Source organism: Salvelinus alpinus, chromosome 35, assembly GCF_045679555.1.
Source record: "Salvelinus alpinus chromosome 35, SLU_Salpinus.1, whole genome shotgun sequence".
In the NCBI taxonomy this organism is placed as follows: Eukaryota; Metazoa; Chordata; class Actinopteri; order Salmoniformes; family Salmonidae; genus Salvelinus; species Salvelinus alpinus.
This window is the reverse complement of record NC_092120.1, coordinates 19,571,370-19,588,241: the sequence shown is the minus strand read 5'-3', so window position 1 is coordinate 19,588,241 and position 16,872 is coordinate 19,571,370. Positions and strand designations below refer to the sequence as shown.

General features: G+C 46.4%; 1 protein-coding gene across 2 annotated transcripts in view; it reads right to left on the bottom strand.

Annotated features, from left to right (window-relative positions):
* The window catches only part of LOC139564311 (zinc finger protein 407-like), a 185,217-nt gene that overhangs the window by 113,446 nt on the left and 54,899 nt on the right, over positions 1-16,872 (bottom strand). The window lies entirely within an intron of this gene.

Genomic DNA, 16,872 nt, shown 5'->3' with positions numbered 1-16,872 from the left:
CACCCCCCTGGCCCGCGGTTGAATCCCCCTGCTGGGGTTGGTCTGATGGGGAGACACAGTGGTGGCTGGGTGGGAGTCCTGCCACTGCTGCCGCACCCTAGCGTGACTCTCCCACTCAGGTCCCCTCTCTGTACCCCCCATCTCCCCTGCTGCTGAGAGGCCCTACCCGGGGCATAGAGACAGAGAGACCATCCCTATCACCAAGGAAGCAGGCAGGGCAGCGGGGTCCAACACTGTCGACGGGGAGGCAGGAGGAGCGAACCGGCAGGGAGGGAAGAAAGTTATGCCACCATACCATGACTTTGAACTTTCCCAGATGAGGCAGAAATACTGAAATGAAAGATGCGCTCGGCGCAGAGGGGAGGACGGGGGGGGGAGGGGAGGGAGGATATACGGATGGGAGGAAGAGGAGACAGGAGGCCCACTGAGAGAGGAGACAAGGCCCTCACCCCTCTGCCAGGAAGCATTCTACTGGGCTGACAGTTATGGATAGGAAACATTACTGGGGCTGTGGTAATTAAAGCAAAAACTGATACCGTCTCTTGGATGGGGGATTTCAGACGCCGCGTCTATTTGTCACTGCTGCGCACTCGCCAAGGCCAGATTGAATTACACACATATTTAGTCCCGCAGAGTACGCCAGCTTTCATCTACTATCTATCTAGATATCTACCTATCTATCCATTCAGTTTGACATCAGATCCACTTAAGAACATGTTTTTGGTTTCCTGTCTGTAAACCTTTGAGTGTCTCCTCTCCATTAATAGCTCAATAACCATTCTGATTACATCACAAAACAACGCCTCTGATCCTGCAAAAACACATCTTCCTCTCCGTCCACGTTCACTCAAAAGTGAGTGAGTGACTTAGTGAGTGACTCAGTGATGGACTTAGTGTGTGAACTCGTGAATGTCTTAGAGACTGAGTTAGTGAGTGTGTAAGCTAGTGAAGGACTGAATGACGGCATGGGCGAGTGACTGATTACCCGGAGACGGAGACGGAGAAAAGGCCAGCAGAGGACTAGGGGGATGCCATGTCACCAGGCTGGGGGATCGGTGACACTGAGCGTGTCACGGGGTGACGGCTGCACTCTGCTAGGACTAGTCGCCCCTCCGGCGCTGTCACAGGAACCAGCCGCTCCCGTTACTGACACTACCCCCTCTGACAGGCCAAACACGACAAACCTCATCTCTGGCTAGAGACAAGCCCTGACGGCACACACAGACAGAGACGGAGAGAGCGGGAGAGGGCGGAGGAGAGAGAGAGGAGAGGGAAAGGGGTCGAGAGAGGGGATAGAGAGGGAGAAAGAGGATGGGGGGAGCGAGAAGGATGGAGAGAGAAGGATGGCGAGATAGTGTAATGTGAGGAAAATAGGGAAAAATAGGAAAAAGGGAGAGGGTGAGGAGGAGGGGAGACAGAGGAGTCGAAGGGCGAGAGACAGCACTAGAGAACGTGGAAGGAGATAGAGAGGGTGAGGAGGAGGGGAGACAGAGGAGGCGAAGGGAGAGAGACAGCACTAGAGAACGTGGAAGGAGATAGAGAGGGTGAGGAGGAGGGGAGACAGAGGAGGCGAAGGGAGAGAGACAGCACTAGAGAACGTGGAAGGAGATAGAGAGGGTGAGGAGAGAGAAAGAGGAGGAGAGGGAGGGGGGAGGAGAGAGGAGCAGAGCGAGCGGCAAGACTGATCGCTGTTGATCTTCACGATAAGCGTTCCCGACAACTTGTGACCAAAGTGGCGCTCCAACACTAATCGGCCGTGAAGGCTGACCCGCAGCTATGCAGCAGAGTTCAGATCGGATAGGGCCGGCACTCGGGCCCAGACAAGATTGCCCCGGACAGGAGACATCTAGGCATCAAAACTCCCTGAGAAATTGTGACATGGCTTCAGTGCACTGTGAGAAGAACATGAGGAAGAAGAAAAAACGAGTGAGCAGTGATACTCGGCGCTCTTGGCAGTCAGGGCGGACTTATCAGGCTAAGATGAAAAGAGAAGGACAGAGGGAGAGCGGAGAGAGGGGGGGAGGAGGAAAGGGAAGGATGGAAAATATGAGAGGGAGGGAAAAAAACATCAATTTTATTGACAATTATGTTAGTCATTTGAAAAGGAGTTGGACCTGTCTCTGTCTGCAAGAACAACCTTGAAATGTGTGTGTGTTCACCCTCTAGCCTACTTTGAGCGTAAATGTGTGTGTGTGTGTGTGTGTGTGTGTGTGTGTGTGTGTGTGTGTGTGTGTGTGTGTGTGTGTGTGTGTGTGTGTGTGTGTGTGTGTGTGTGTGTGTGTGTGTGTGTGTGTGTGTGTGTGCACACACATATACAGGGGAGTGTTACTAACAAATGATTATTAACAAATGAATAACAACATGAATACAAATTGAGCAAAACATGTCTGGGGACACTAAACCTCAAAGTATGACTGAAAAACCTTCAGATGGCCTGAAAATATCATCAAATCAGAAGTGTGGGCCACATGTACATAGCCCTAACTCTTACCTATCAGTCAATATTTATGAAGTTCTTCACAGCCGCAATCCAAACAACAAACAAAATCAACTTTACTCCAATAAAGAGACACTGGGCCAAATGGCAAAGCCCACAGTGCGCATGTCAAACCCGAATCTCCGTGTCGCTTTAACAGAGAAAACCAATGGCCTCAAAACTGAACCTTGGGGAGTGCCAAGTATTTAGATACTACTATACTTGACTGAGAAAATACACCGAAAAACATAATAACTCTACTATAACGAACCAGTAACGACATGTGCAATGAATGACAGCATCAATCAACTTCACTTTCAATCCCCTCGCAGGGAGAAGACCGGTCACTCGGGAACTAGGTTTACCGAAATAATGCCTGAAATCCTCCACTGTCTTTTAACATACAGCCCTTTAAATGAAACAGATGAACAGACATTTTAATGCCAAGGCGCTCCGTTGGTCGTCATGAGGAAACATGAAGCCCTATTCTAATACTGCCATGTTTTTACAGTCACTAATGACTACTGGCTCCCACTTAGGGCCCTGCCTGCAAAATGTATCCATTGTATAAAAATACATATAAAATAATCATATCTGGCACCATAAATCCTCATGGGCTAGATCCCTTACGGACAATTTACTGCAGAGCAGAAGGGAGAGAGTTGAGAAAGGGACTGCGTGTGCCTCTATAGTGGAGGGAAGTAACCACTACGGTCCTAATACTTCAATAATAATTCCACGACGCGTGTGTGGTGAGGGTGTCGAAGGACGGTGGTCACCTGGGTCACTGGGGGGAAATGCGACAAGGGTCAAAGCCAAACACAAAGGCTGTACTCTTTATTACACTCAATCAATGCTGGGGGCACTGTGCAGCACAGAAACAGACCAAACACTAAATGTGGTCTATGGTTCCACTGAGTCTGACAATATGCCAATAACTACGGGCTGCTAAGTTCAACCCCCCCCCACCCACCAAACCCCCACACACACACTAACCTCAACCCCTCAGCACACACAGTTACAGTTACACAGACACACACACACACACCAGTGAGGTGAAGCAGAAAGAGAGAGAGACAGTCACCGGACCTCCACCTCAGCCCCCCCCCCCCCCCCTCCCCCCCGACCAAAACTCCCCGGGCCCCAGGGGTCTCCGAGGGCGAGGTGTCAGAGCTGGTGAGGCCTGCCGGTCATCACCCACAATCGCTCACTGTGGAGAGGAGGGGTGTGGGAGTAATACCATTCTCCCTTATTGATCTGTTGTGGAGAGACGCTCTCTCTTTACACAGGGAGCAGACCACTGGAGCCAGGGCGCAGAAACCACACACACACCACACACACACACACACACACACACACACACACACACACACACACACACACACACACACACACACACACACACACACACACACACACACACACACACACACACACACACACACACTAGGGCTATATCAAAGAACACAAACACATGTTCATACAGAAATATGTCTACATGTCATGGAGGAGGTTGATTCCAATTAAATGAGTATGATCCCTATTTAAAGAAAGTGTGATGTGTTAATCGCAGAACCACACCCCAGGAAATCTCTAAGCTTGACGTGCACGAAACTGCACAAATATGCACAGACAAACAAACACATAAACCAACATGCACTGTTGACGTAGTTACGGATGAAGTTACTTGCTCAGAAATAAAACCGCGTGCCCATTCTTTCCACAAAAACTTCATCGACCTGTCGTGTCTCGTCTAAGAGAACGCTTCGAGTGGAATAGAACATTCTCTCTAAAAACACACATTAAAACAACTCCCAATCCTCCTTTCACAATATATTGCCACAACAGAACAGTGTCACCAAAACTGAAATATGTGGTATTTGCACCCGGAATCCAGAGGCGCCATTAAACACACCAAAGAGCTGTCTCCGTCACGCAGCACAGCTCTCTTGCTGCCATTAGTTGTGACTGGTTCGGCTGACAATCTCTTCACTTCTCTATCACTTTTCATTACCGGCTGTTGCGGTGAAACCTCGCCTCGCTCTATCATTGACACAGTAAGGCTAATGGGATCTACCGTCATGTAAATTAAAGTGTTTGTTTCGTTTGCTTCCTTCACTCCTGATTGTCGGAGCGACTTGCTACCGGGAGCAGCAGCAGGTGTGTTTGTCTGTGTAGGAGGAGTGCTTTTGTGTGAGTGTGTGGGGTTGTATGCTTATGCACACAGGTTGGCACACAGCAACAGGTGGGTCTTTGTGTGTGTGTGTGTGTGTGTGTGTGTGTGTGTGTGTGTGTGTGTGTGTGTGTGTGTGTGTGTGTGTGTGTGTGTGTGTGTGTGTGTGTGTGTGTGTGTGTGTGTGTGTGTGTGTGTGTGTGTGTGTGTATACTTGCGTTCGTGCGTGCATGTATACACAGAGGACCGCATCGGAGGCAAACAGACACACCACTCGCTCAACCAGATGTTGCACCTGACCCTGGGCTCAACCACGGAAATGCAAAATTCTGATGCCTACTCCATGCTCCCGCCGGCACAGGTACAACCAACCGCCACAAACACTGGAGGATATGCAGAACCGTGGGCTGGAGTTGCTACAACGTGGTCAGAATGTAAATTGTACAACCTCCGAGAGACAAGTCAACCAGCCAGGTAGGCAGCGCTACAGCGGTGGCTGCTGGGTAATTGACAGCACCTGAAAACAAAACAACGTGCCCCAGTTTACGTGCCACAATGTGGAAAGCTGCTATCGCGTTTCATTTATCAACAGAGAGATATCAAATGGCGACAGTGAGGAAATAATCACATCCCTGTGATTACTAATTAAGATGGACGATAATGACACAACACATGTAATTAGACGAGTGAAAGATTTAGGCAGCGAGAATAAATATATTTTACATCCATTGAACGCCTGACAGGAGAAAAAATGACTATGTAAAATACTGTATGTGAAGAAAACAGATAACTCTTATTTGAATGGTATCCTACCTACATTAGGACTTAGCCCACCTACATTAGGACTTAGCCCACCTACATTAGGACTTAGCCCACCTACATTAGGACTTAGCCCACTTACATTAGGACTTAGCCCACTTACATTAGGACTTAGCCCACCTACATTAGGACTTAGCCCACCTACATTAGGACTTAGCCCACCTACATTAGGACTTAGCCCACTTACATTAGGACTTAGCCCACTTACATTAGGACTTAGCCCACCTACATTAGGACTTAGCCCACCTACATTAGGACTTAGCCCACCTACATTAGGACTTAGCCCACCTACATTAGGACTTAGCCCACCTACATTAGGACTTAGCCTACCTACATTAGGACTTAGCCCACCTACATTAGGACTTAGCCCACCTACATTAGGACATTGATAATGCATTCATGTTAAGCCATATTACAACCTATGTGTTGTGATAATTGCGTTGTTTGTTCTTTAACCTGTTAGTTCATATTCCTTTGCGACCGTAATATACGGGCCTAAAGGCAGAGACAATAAGAATACACAGTAGCAGAATAAATTCAACCGCGCCTTTGTGGTGAAGTCCACAAAGCATATTGCATGTAACAGACAATTACATGACCTACAGCATGGTCAAGCAAGTTTATGTTTCTGACATTTTTGAACCACTAAACAACTATTGATTTAGAACCACAGAGAGTTACCGCAAGTCACAAAGAAAACAGGAGCTGCCTCCACTATTCCAGCACCATTTCAACTTTTCAACATCATCAAATCACCTACGCTTAGTCTAATATGGTGACAACTAAAAGATACCAAAAACAATTTAGTCCAATCAACGTAAGCTAAATATGATGTGGCTGTCCATGGTTCTGATTTGTGTGCCTGTGTGTGTGTGTTTTGTTGTCCTAGGCTACCTGGCTAAAATGCTTGCTCGCTAGCCTAACTTCCATTCATGAGCAACATTAGCTAGTTACATTAGCCTTCTACATCTAGCTACATACTGAACTTCCATCCTCTCAGGTCAGGGGCACAACAATGTATGAATTAACGGTTGGATCAGAAACGCCGGTACGGAGAATTAAGTAAAACAACAAGTCCAAATCCCTATCTCTTTCCATGGCTAATTTAGGAAAGTGAAAATGTTTAGCTAGCTAGCTATCCACCGGAGGACAACAACATCACAACAAGACGCAACAATTAAAGTTATTTCTGTCAATGACGTATGTTCTCAATGCGTATGCTTTCAAATAGGAGTGACGCCAACATCCAAGTTGGCTTCCCTTAACACTTTTTTTTGGTGCGCCAGGAACATTCACAGTTGAGCTCGCTCAGTTTAGCTCCACGCTGATTGGCACATTTTTTAAAATACTTTTTTCGTTTGGCAACAATTTCATACTTGTCATTTGGCTACAATGTCATACATGTCGTTTGGGCCAGACAGCATCAGATAGATGGTCTACACGTAGAGAGACAGGGGGGCTCTGTTTCGCTCGCTCGGATGCTTTATCCTGTAAGATACATTCAGCCTCCTGTGAATTGAAGGAAAATTATGAAACACAGAGATAAATAAATAATTAAAGATAAATTATTATTATTTTAATGTAAAATATATACACTGCTCAAAAAAATAAAGGGAACACTTAAACAACACAATGTAACTCCAAGTCAATCACACTTCTATGAAATCAAACTGTCCACTTAGGAAGCAACACTGATTGACAATAAATGTCACATGCTGTTGTGCAAATGGAATAGACAAAAGGTGGAAATTATAGGCAATTAGCAAGACACCCCCAAAAAAGGAGTGATTCTGCAGGTGGTGACCACAGACAACTTCTCAGTTCCTATGCTTTCTGGCTGATGTTTTGGTCACTTTTGAATGCTGGCGGTGCTCTCACTCTAGTGGTAGCATGAGACGGAGTCTACAACCCACACAAGTGGCTCAGGTAGTGCAGTTCATCCAGGATGGCACATCAATGCGAGCTGTGGCAAAAAGGTTTGCTGTGTCTGTCAGCGTAGTGTCCAGAGCATGGAGGCGCTACCAGGAGACAGGCCAGTACATCAGGAGACGTGGAGGAGGCCGTAGGAGGGCAACAACCCAGCAGCAGGACCGCTACCTCCGCCTTTGTGCAAGGAGGTGCACTGCCAGAGCCCTGCAAAATGACCTCCAGCAGGCCACAAATGTGCATATGTCAGCATATGGTCTCACAAGGGGTCTGAGGATCTCATCTCGGTACCTAATGGCAGTCAGGCTACCTCTGGCGAGCACATGGAGGGCTGTGCGGCCCCACAAAGAAATGCCACCCCACACCATGACTGACCCACCGCCAAACCGGTCATGCTGGAGGATGTTGCAGGCAGCAGAACATTCTCCACGGCGTCTCCAGACTCTTTCACGTCTGTCACATGTGCTCATGTGCTCAGTGTGAACCTGCTTTCATCTGTGAAGAGCACAGGGCGCCAGTGGCGAATTTGCCAATCTTGGTGTTCTCTGGCAAATGCCAAACGTCCTGCACGGTGCTGGGCTGTAAGCACAACCCCCACCTGTGGACGTCGGGCCCTCATACCACCCTCATGGAGTCTGTTTCTGACCGTTTGAGCAGACACATGCACATTTGTGGCCTGCTGGAGGTCATTTTGCAGGGCTCTGGCAGTGCACCTCCTTGCACAAAGGCGGAGGTAGCGGTCCTGCTGCTGGGTTGTTGCCCTCCTACGGCCTCCTCCACGTCTCCTGATGTACTGGCCTGTCTCCTGGTAGCGCCTCCATGCTCTGGACACTACACTGACAGACACAGCAAACCTTTTTGCCACAGCTCGCATTGATGTGCCATCCTGGATGAACTGCACTACCTGAGCCACTTGTGTGGGTTGTAGACTCCGTCTCATGCTACCACTAGAGTGAGAGCACCGCCAGCATTCAAAAGTGACCAAAACATCAGCCAGGAAGCATAGGAACTGAGAAGTTGTCTGTGGTCACCACCTGCAGAATCACTCCTTTTTTGGGGGTGTCTTGCTAATTGCCTATAATTTCCACCTTTTGTCTATTCCATTTGCACAACAGCATGTGAAATTTATTGTCAATCAGTGTTGCTTCCTAAGTGGACAGTTTGATTTCACAGAAGTGTGATTGACTTGGCGTTACATTGTGTTGTTTAAGTGTTCCCTTTATTTTTTTTAGCAGTGTATATATATATATATATTTATGGGAAGTCTGGCTTCCCTTGGCACTCATGAATACACGCCACTGGACCTAACCTAGGTTTTACCCTGCTATAGAGTTACACAGTAGAAACACTTGATTGATTTAAATCCCTTGTAGATTTACATTGGAACATCCAGCCAGACTTACTAACAAAATATTCCCTAAGTTAAAGCCAGACTACACAAGCCTGATCCCAGATCTGTTAAGTGTTGTCTTGCCAAATTGCCAACAATGGTCATTGTCATGCCGAACATCATGTTTGGGCTATGCAGTATTAACAGATCATAAGAACACTACAGCTCAGCCTTGTCTTGGGCTTTAATGAGTCGTTGAAGACAATAGGACTAGTTGAGACAGTAAAGAGAAGAGACTATATTTAGAGGGGAACTCAAATTGCAAAAACCGACTTCCTCTTTATATCATGACAATGTACGGTCCAAAAAATCTAACACACGCACCGCACTCCTTTCCCTCTGCCAAACCTGTCCGACCAACAGGCCGTATGTCTGTCACAAACCATTCGCCCTCCGCAACCAGTCCAAACCCGTCGTATTTTGCTTTGTTATTTCCAAACAAAACCACTGAACACATAGCAACGCCAATTTGATCCCGGAGACAGATCTGAAGGAACACAAACGTGGCTGAAACCTTTACGCAAATTAGGCCTGATAAGTAGACCGCGTCAGTCTCTCTGAATCACTCGGTGCCTGTCTAAAGCAAAGCAGATGCCATCCGAGGGTAGCGTGGAGAGAGGGGGAAACGGTCGCACGGTGATGACAAAAACAATAGAGGGGGTTTTCACATGGGCAAAAGCGTCCAGCATTCTGTGGCTGAACCCTGATCATTGTTTGAACAGATTGCGCTCGGTCAGAAAGGATGAGATTGAGACGATCCTTTCGATGAGCGTTCGTTGTGTGGGTGTATTTCGGTTACCATGGTGTACGTTCTGATTCTAGACAGTTGCCCTCAGGTTTCATATGTCCCAGACCAGGAGAATGGGACATTAATTCTGACCCCACGACTAAGTACTGCTAATTTCACTGCTTCTGCTAATAGGACTGGGATTATTACTTCAATTAGCTGATAACAAACCCCATTACTACTCCTGATCATCATCGTTTCATGGATAATTCTTTCATCCACTTTGGTGATGGTTTACAGACCAGCACGTCTTTCAACTACCTTCACAGAGGCCCTCACAGACTAGCCTGGCCAAAACACACACACACACACACACACCAGAACAAGAAATCAATGCTAAAAGCAGAGGGGGGAAAAAAGTGGTTTCGTTTGAACATAATGCGTCGTGACAATCATGTTTGCGGAATCCGTTTTCAAAAGTGTCACTCTTTGAAAAGGGAGACGCCCGTTTCAGCCTGGGCTTCCGAAGCACTTTTATTTTCTTTCAGGGACGTCAGTTAAAGTTGCACAACGTATCTCAGTCCTGGGCAAAAAAAAACACAGTCTGAAGACTGGCGCTAATAACCATGTCACTTCTGCACCAGAGAGAATGTTCCAATAATAAGAGAGGCTTCGAGTTGCTAACTAAATAAGAAAGCGAGGAGGAGGTTGAGAAAGAGAGAGGGTAGGGAGAGGGAATAGAAAGAATTAAGAGGTGGAAGAGAGACTTTCAAAATAGAGGAGGGAAAATGTCTTAAAAACAGCATTTAGAGGCTTTCATAAAAAGAATTGCCTTGCAGTGATGGTGATGGCTGTGTTAGTTTAGCCAGTTAACACATTCCCTGAGCTACCGGTGATAAACAGAGTGGAAGCCCAGTGGTAACTAGAGACTGTTTCATCTATACTTTCCACTGGCCCACCAGTTCTCCCAGGACCTGTTCATGCTAATGCCTGACTAGAGCTCTTTCTGTCTCGCTCTCTTTCTGTCTCTCTCTTTCTGTCTTACTTTCTCACTCTCTCTGTCTTGCTCCCCGTCTCTCTCTCTCTCACGTTCTCTCTCTCGCTCTCTTTCTCTCTCGCTCTCTGTCTTGCTCCCTGTCTCTCTCTCTCTCTCACTTTCTCTCTCTCTCTCGCTCTCTGTCTTGCTCCCTGTCTCTCTCTCTCTCTCACTTTCTCTCTCTCTCTCGCTCTCTGTCTTGCTCCCTGTCTCTCGCTCTCTCTTCTTCCCTCCTCAGAACTGGCATTTACAGGTATAGTGGCCTTCAACAAAGAGAGAAGGAGAAAAACTCTTAAAATGCTAAAGAATACTTTGTTTCAACATTGTTTGGAGAACAAATGCTAAAAACAACACATGTCCGCTCAAGCATCCACTCAGAGAATCTTTTCGGTCCTGACTAATAAAATTTTTAAAAATCATATTCCGTAAAAAAACAAAAATGGATACATGAATATTCCAATAGCGATGGCACTTCTCCATATGTTTGTGTAAGTGTGTAGGCTGTGGCGGGTCGATCCAAATCAAAGGTTTGAGTGGGCAGGTGTAAGTGTAGCTGTGTGGGTTGGTCAAAGCTGCCACCATGCACGCTGGCACCGGAGGAGAGATAGGGGGGAGAAAGAACAGCAGGACGGGAGAGTGTGCAATTACACTTTCGCACGCCGCAAAAAAGCAGAACAAACTAGCTTTTCCCAAACAACATTCACATCATGCCAAGACTCCGTTGGACTGTATACAATCTCTCTCTAGTCTAATCTCAAACTCATCTTTTCCACTTTCTTTACCTCCCCAAACCAACTCATATTTCATCGCCCATATCTTTGTATTTTCTATTATCCTATTGTGAAAAATGTGACCAACGGAGGCGTTGTTTGGATATAAAATATGAATCATCTTAGATAAAGATATCGAGCGGCTCTTTTTAATTCTCCTCTCGCTAGAGATTTGTACAGTAAGCCATCGCCTCTCCGGCTTTCCTTCCTTCGCCTCTCTCTCTCTTTTAAGACCTCAAATAACTTCTTCTTTCCACCCTCCCTGACACTCCTGTCACCAGAAAAGTCATCTTTCACACACGTCCTTTTAAAATAGGGTTTCCCCAAACTAAAATGAAGGGTTGTTGACCAGCGGGCTGCGTCATATCCGATTGTGACACCCAGACTCATTCTAGATGTAATACTGTACAGCCTCTACCTGACTCCAACATTACAGCCGTATAGAACAGAGAGAAAAATAGGAGATATGATGCCGTCGGCCCTTACCCACAACACTACACACGAGAGGAGATCCCATCGCGCCGGCTCTGTATTTAGTATTTTCTGGTGAGTAATCTTTTGTCATTTTATCACAGGAAATGAAATAATGGGATGATGGGAATTAGGTTAGGAGCCACGTCATGGGAGAGTCAGGCTGGCAAGACAAAAGAAAAAGGCTGTTGAAGCTAATGAGGACAGTAAAAGTTGTTTCATCCAACATTTGCAATATAGTCGTACGTGTAGTGTGCATTTTAAGCATTAGTAGTAAGCTTAAAAGTCTAGAACCAGCTGAATGAGCAGTAGAGGACAGAAAAGAATGTGTCGCTGTGCCATGGAAAGGACAAGGACATCAAGTAGACCGCTAAATTATCTGGACGCATTTGTGGACATTGGGAAACATCGTGGAATAGTAAATCTACATTAAATCAGGCAATGCGATATGGTGTCTCGCCATCTCAACGTTATTGCCGAGATGTTCTCCAACATTCTCCTCTTGCGCAACAGGGAAGTTAGTCTCATGGTCCTTTCTAGCAGCCAGATATGTTGGCTTTTCAAACAATCATTTCCATCTTAAAATTCAACATAGGACTTCTTTCTCTAATTTTGATTCTGTTATTTATTCCTATCCAAACACACACACACACACACACACACACACACACACACGCGCGCATGCACGCATCCACACATCCATCCTCCGATCCCCCCAAAAATGCTATTTTCTATCCACAAACACACGGAGTGTGTTAAGGGTCTTTCATCTCCTTCAATGAGATGTGTGGGGAGACTGTGGCTGTAAAGTGTGTGTGACAGTCTCTCCTTCCATGCAGCCTGTGTTTAATTAGAGCCAGAGTTGCTCAAACCCAGCCACTGCCACGAAACACACAGGCTCTCCTAAATATGCATAATTAACTTAACCCCCCCATCACTTGACTTTAAAGGGCTTTGGAGGACTGAGCCTTGCAAATGGAGTCTCGTGGAGGCTCCGAGAGTGGCCCCTTTTTATGGCTAAAATATTCATTAATGCATTTCAGACATTTTCTGAAATGAGCGTCCTCTGATTTTTGTTTTCTCTCCGAGGGGATAGATTGTTGCTAGGCACCTTCGAGGCGGGAGGGAGAACGGGCGAGCGAGAAAAGAAGACGAGCCGGGTCACTCTGTAAAAGGTAGCTCTATATAAACACACGCAGTCTGGGAAGATTTCAAGTGATTACTCTGCCCCCGTCTCTGTAATAGGAGACCCAGGGAGAGACAGACAGAGAAAGAAGGAGAGCCACAGAGAGAGAGAGGAGAGAGAGAGAGAGAGAGAGAGAGAGAGAGAGAGAGAGAGAGAGAGAGAGAGAGAGAGAGAGAGAGAGAGAGAGAGAGAGAGAGAGAGAGAGAGAGAGAGAGAGAATGCATGGAGCAAGCTGGTTGAGAGAGCTGTCATGACTCTACAGCTCGTGAGGGTTGGTGGTTGGTTGGGGGAGGTGTCAGGTTGGAGTGAGCGGAGGGGAGAAGGGGGGGGTGACTGGTGACTGGATGAGAAATCTACCCCCCCAGCCCTGGTCAGCGGAGCCCACCTCGCCCCTTTCCCCACGCTGTGCCAGTCCTGACTGCTACCAGCCACACACTTCACCTCCCATCAGGGTCAGCGCGCCGGAGAAAGGTCAGCGCGCCGACAGCTGATTGGCCGAGGTGGGGTCCGGTCCTCCTCCGCTCGCTAACGGGCCGGCTGACACACCTGATGTGACACGCTCCGCTCCCAGCAGCAGGTACACAACAGGGCAGCTGCCCACCGGCACCACCAACACTGAGGAGAGGGGAAAACAGAACAAACACACAGCAGCAAGGAAAACAAAGGGTATGGAGGGATGGATGAAAAGAGGGATGAAGAAGGGGTGGAACCAAGGCTCTCTGAACTTGGGCCCACTGTAACCAACACAAACAACTGCACTGTACCGTAGACGCTCCAGAATATCATGATGAATGTTCAAGGCCACACTGCACATCCTCTCTCACACATTAACTACCGGTCAAAAGTTTTAGAACACCTTCTCATTCAAGGTTTATTTTATTTTTTTACTATTTTCTACTTTGTAGGATAATAGTGAAGACATCAAAACTATGAAATAACACATATGGAATCATGTAGTAACCAAAAAAGTGTTAAAACAAATGTTATATTTGAGATTCTTCAAAGTAGCCACCCTTTGCCTTGATGACAGCTTTGCACACTCTTGGCCTTCTCTCAACCAGCTTCATGAGGTAGTCACCTGGAATGCGTTTCAATTAACAGGTGTGCCTTGTTAAAAGTACATTTGTGGAATTTCTTTCCTTCTTAATGCGTTTGAGCCAATCAGTTGTGTTGTGACAAGGTGGGGGGGTATACAGAAGATAGCCCTATTTGGTAAAAGACCAAGTCCATATTATGGCAAGAACAGCTCAAATAAGCAAAGAGAAACGACAGTCCATCATTCCTTTAAGACGTGAAGGTCAGTCAATACGGAACATTCCAAGAACTTTGAAAGTTTCTTCAAGTGCAGTCGCAAAAACCATCAAGCGCTATGATGAAACTGGCTCTCATGAGGCCACAGGAATGGAAGACCCAGAGTTACCTCTGCTGCAGAGGATAAGTTCATTAGAGTTACCAGCCTCAGAAATTGCAGCCCAAATAAATGCTTCACAGAGTTCAAGTAACAGACACATCTCAACATCAACTGTTCCAAGGAGACCGCGTGAATCAGGCCTTCATGGTCGAATTGCTGCAAAGAAACCACTACTAAAGGACACCAATAAGAAGAAGAGACTTGCTTGGGCCAAGAAGCACAAGCAATGGACATTAGACAGGTGGAAATTTGTCCTTTGGTCTGGAGTCCAAATTGGATATTTTTGGTTCCAACCGCTGTGTCTTTGTGAGATGCAGTGTGGTTGGATGGATGATCTCCACATGTGCATTTTCCACTGTAAAGCATGGAGGAGGAGGTGTGATGGTGCTTTGCTGGTGACACGGTCTGTGATTTATTTAGAATTCAAGGCACACTTAACCAGCATGGCTACCACAGCATTCTGCAGCGATACGCCATCACATCTGGTTTGGGCTTAGTAGGACTATAATTTGTTTTTCAACAGGACAATGACCCAACACACCTCCAGGCTGTGTAAGGGCTATTTTACCAAGAAGGAGAGTGATGTAGTGCTGCATCAGATGACCTGGCCTCCGCAATCACCCGACCTCAACCAAATTGACATGGTTTGGGATGAGTCGAACCGCAGAGTGAAGGAAAAGCAGCCAACAAGTGCTCAGCATATGTGGGAACTCCTTCAAGACTGTTGGAAAAGCATTCCAGGTGAAGCTGGTTGAGAGCATGCCGAGAGTGTGCAGAGCTGTTATCAAGTCAAAGTGTGGCTATTTGAATAATCTCAAATCTAAAATATATTTTGATTTGTTTAACACGTTTTTGGTTACTACATGACTCCATATGTGTCATTTCGTAGTTTTGATGTCTTCACAATTATTCGACAATGTAGAAAATAGTACAAATAAAGAAAAACCCTTGAATGAGTAGGTGTTCTACAACTTTTGACCCATGGTGTACCTTGATATCATCAGGAGCAGACTTACTGAAGGATACAAGACGGCGATAATGAATGAATTCATATTTCAGCATTTCAAGTGGTCTTAAAAAACTGCATATTCATGATTAGCTGATTACTAATTAGCAGCTAATATATGTGTGTGTGATGATTTAATGGGTAATTAGCGACAGATAAGGACCTAATAAGTGCCAGTTCCCCCCCATTATCGAATGATTCCAAATATTTTTGACACACAAAAAAACTGATTAAAAAAAGCTGCCACAGAAAAAGACACACACACACAAACCGGGCTATAAGAAGTGCATTCCGACGAATTGCGGGATTGCTGTATGCGCTCGCCGGCGGGAACTGTTCATGTGGCTTAAAGTGGAGATGATCAAGGCAGATGAATCATTTTGTGCGTGTGTCTCAGAACCAGTCGCCCCCCCCCCCCCCCCCCCCCCCGCCCCGCCCAGCACCAAAAACGAAGCACAATAAGAACCAGCAGATCCATCAGGGTCTGATGTGGACAGACAAGAGGAGGAAATGGATTTGGAAACCTCCTCCAGCGCAATGTCACATTCCTTTCTCTCATAGAGGACGCACACTCTGACAAACAGCCAGCCAGGCAGCCGGTCGGTCCTTCCTTTTCCCCCCGTCTGTTTGACCTCCCTCTTTTCTCTTCTCTCTCTCTCTCACTCACCCTCTCTCCCTGGTTCGTCCCTGATGTTGGCAGATGACCGTACGCTCAGTAAACAACCACAGGTTTTCTCATGCCAAGCTAGTTTAGTTTATTAGAATCCCCATTAGCTACTGCACGGGCAGCAGCTACTCTTCCTGGGGTCCACATAAAACATACACATACGTGACAAAGTAGAGAACAGTAATAGACAAGAACAACATAAGATATTACATTAAATTCAAATTTAAAAAATCGAATAAAAAAATAGTATATAGGAAAGTATATTGGAGAGTATATAGGAAAGCGAGAAACCAAGAGAAATAAAATATACTATTCACCCACTATTAATATATACAGTACATATTCATATTCATATATACAGTACAGTTGAATTAGGTATTAAGAAAGAGGAGGTGCTGTGATACAAGTGTAGCTAGGGCGACTGAGGAAGTGTGTGTGGGTGGGGCCGCACTGGGCGGTGTTTCTGTGCCCTTGAATAAGGCAATCGACCTGAACAGCACATAACCCAGCTGACTAAACGCACCCATGTGTTAACGGTGTGTCAGTAAGTTTGTTTGTTAGTAGTGGGACTCTGTGTTTGCCAAGTTGGCAGTGTGAGCAGAGGGGTGCCAGCCTGGAATGTGAACAGTAAGCATGCCAGCCTTACATTAAAAGGGGAGCAATCTCTACCCACCTTCTTTCTCACAGTGTGGCAATCTGTGATGGAAATTCTATTCGACCTGCTTTTCTCTTCTTCTCCGACGGAACAGCAAGAGGCAAACGTGTATGTTTAAGCATCTACTATATTATGGCGAGGTTCATACAGTATGTCTTG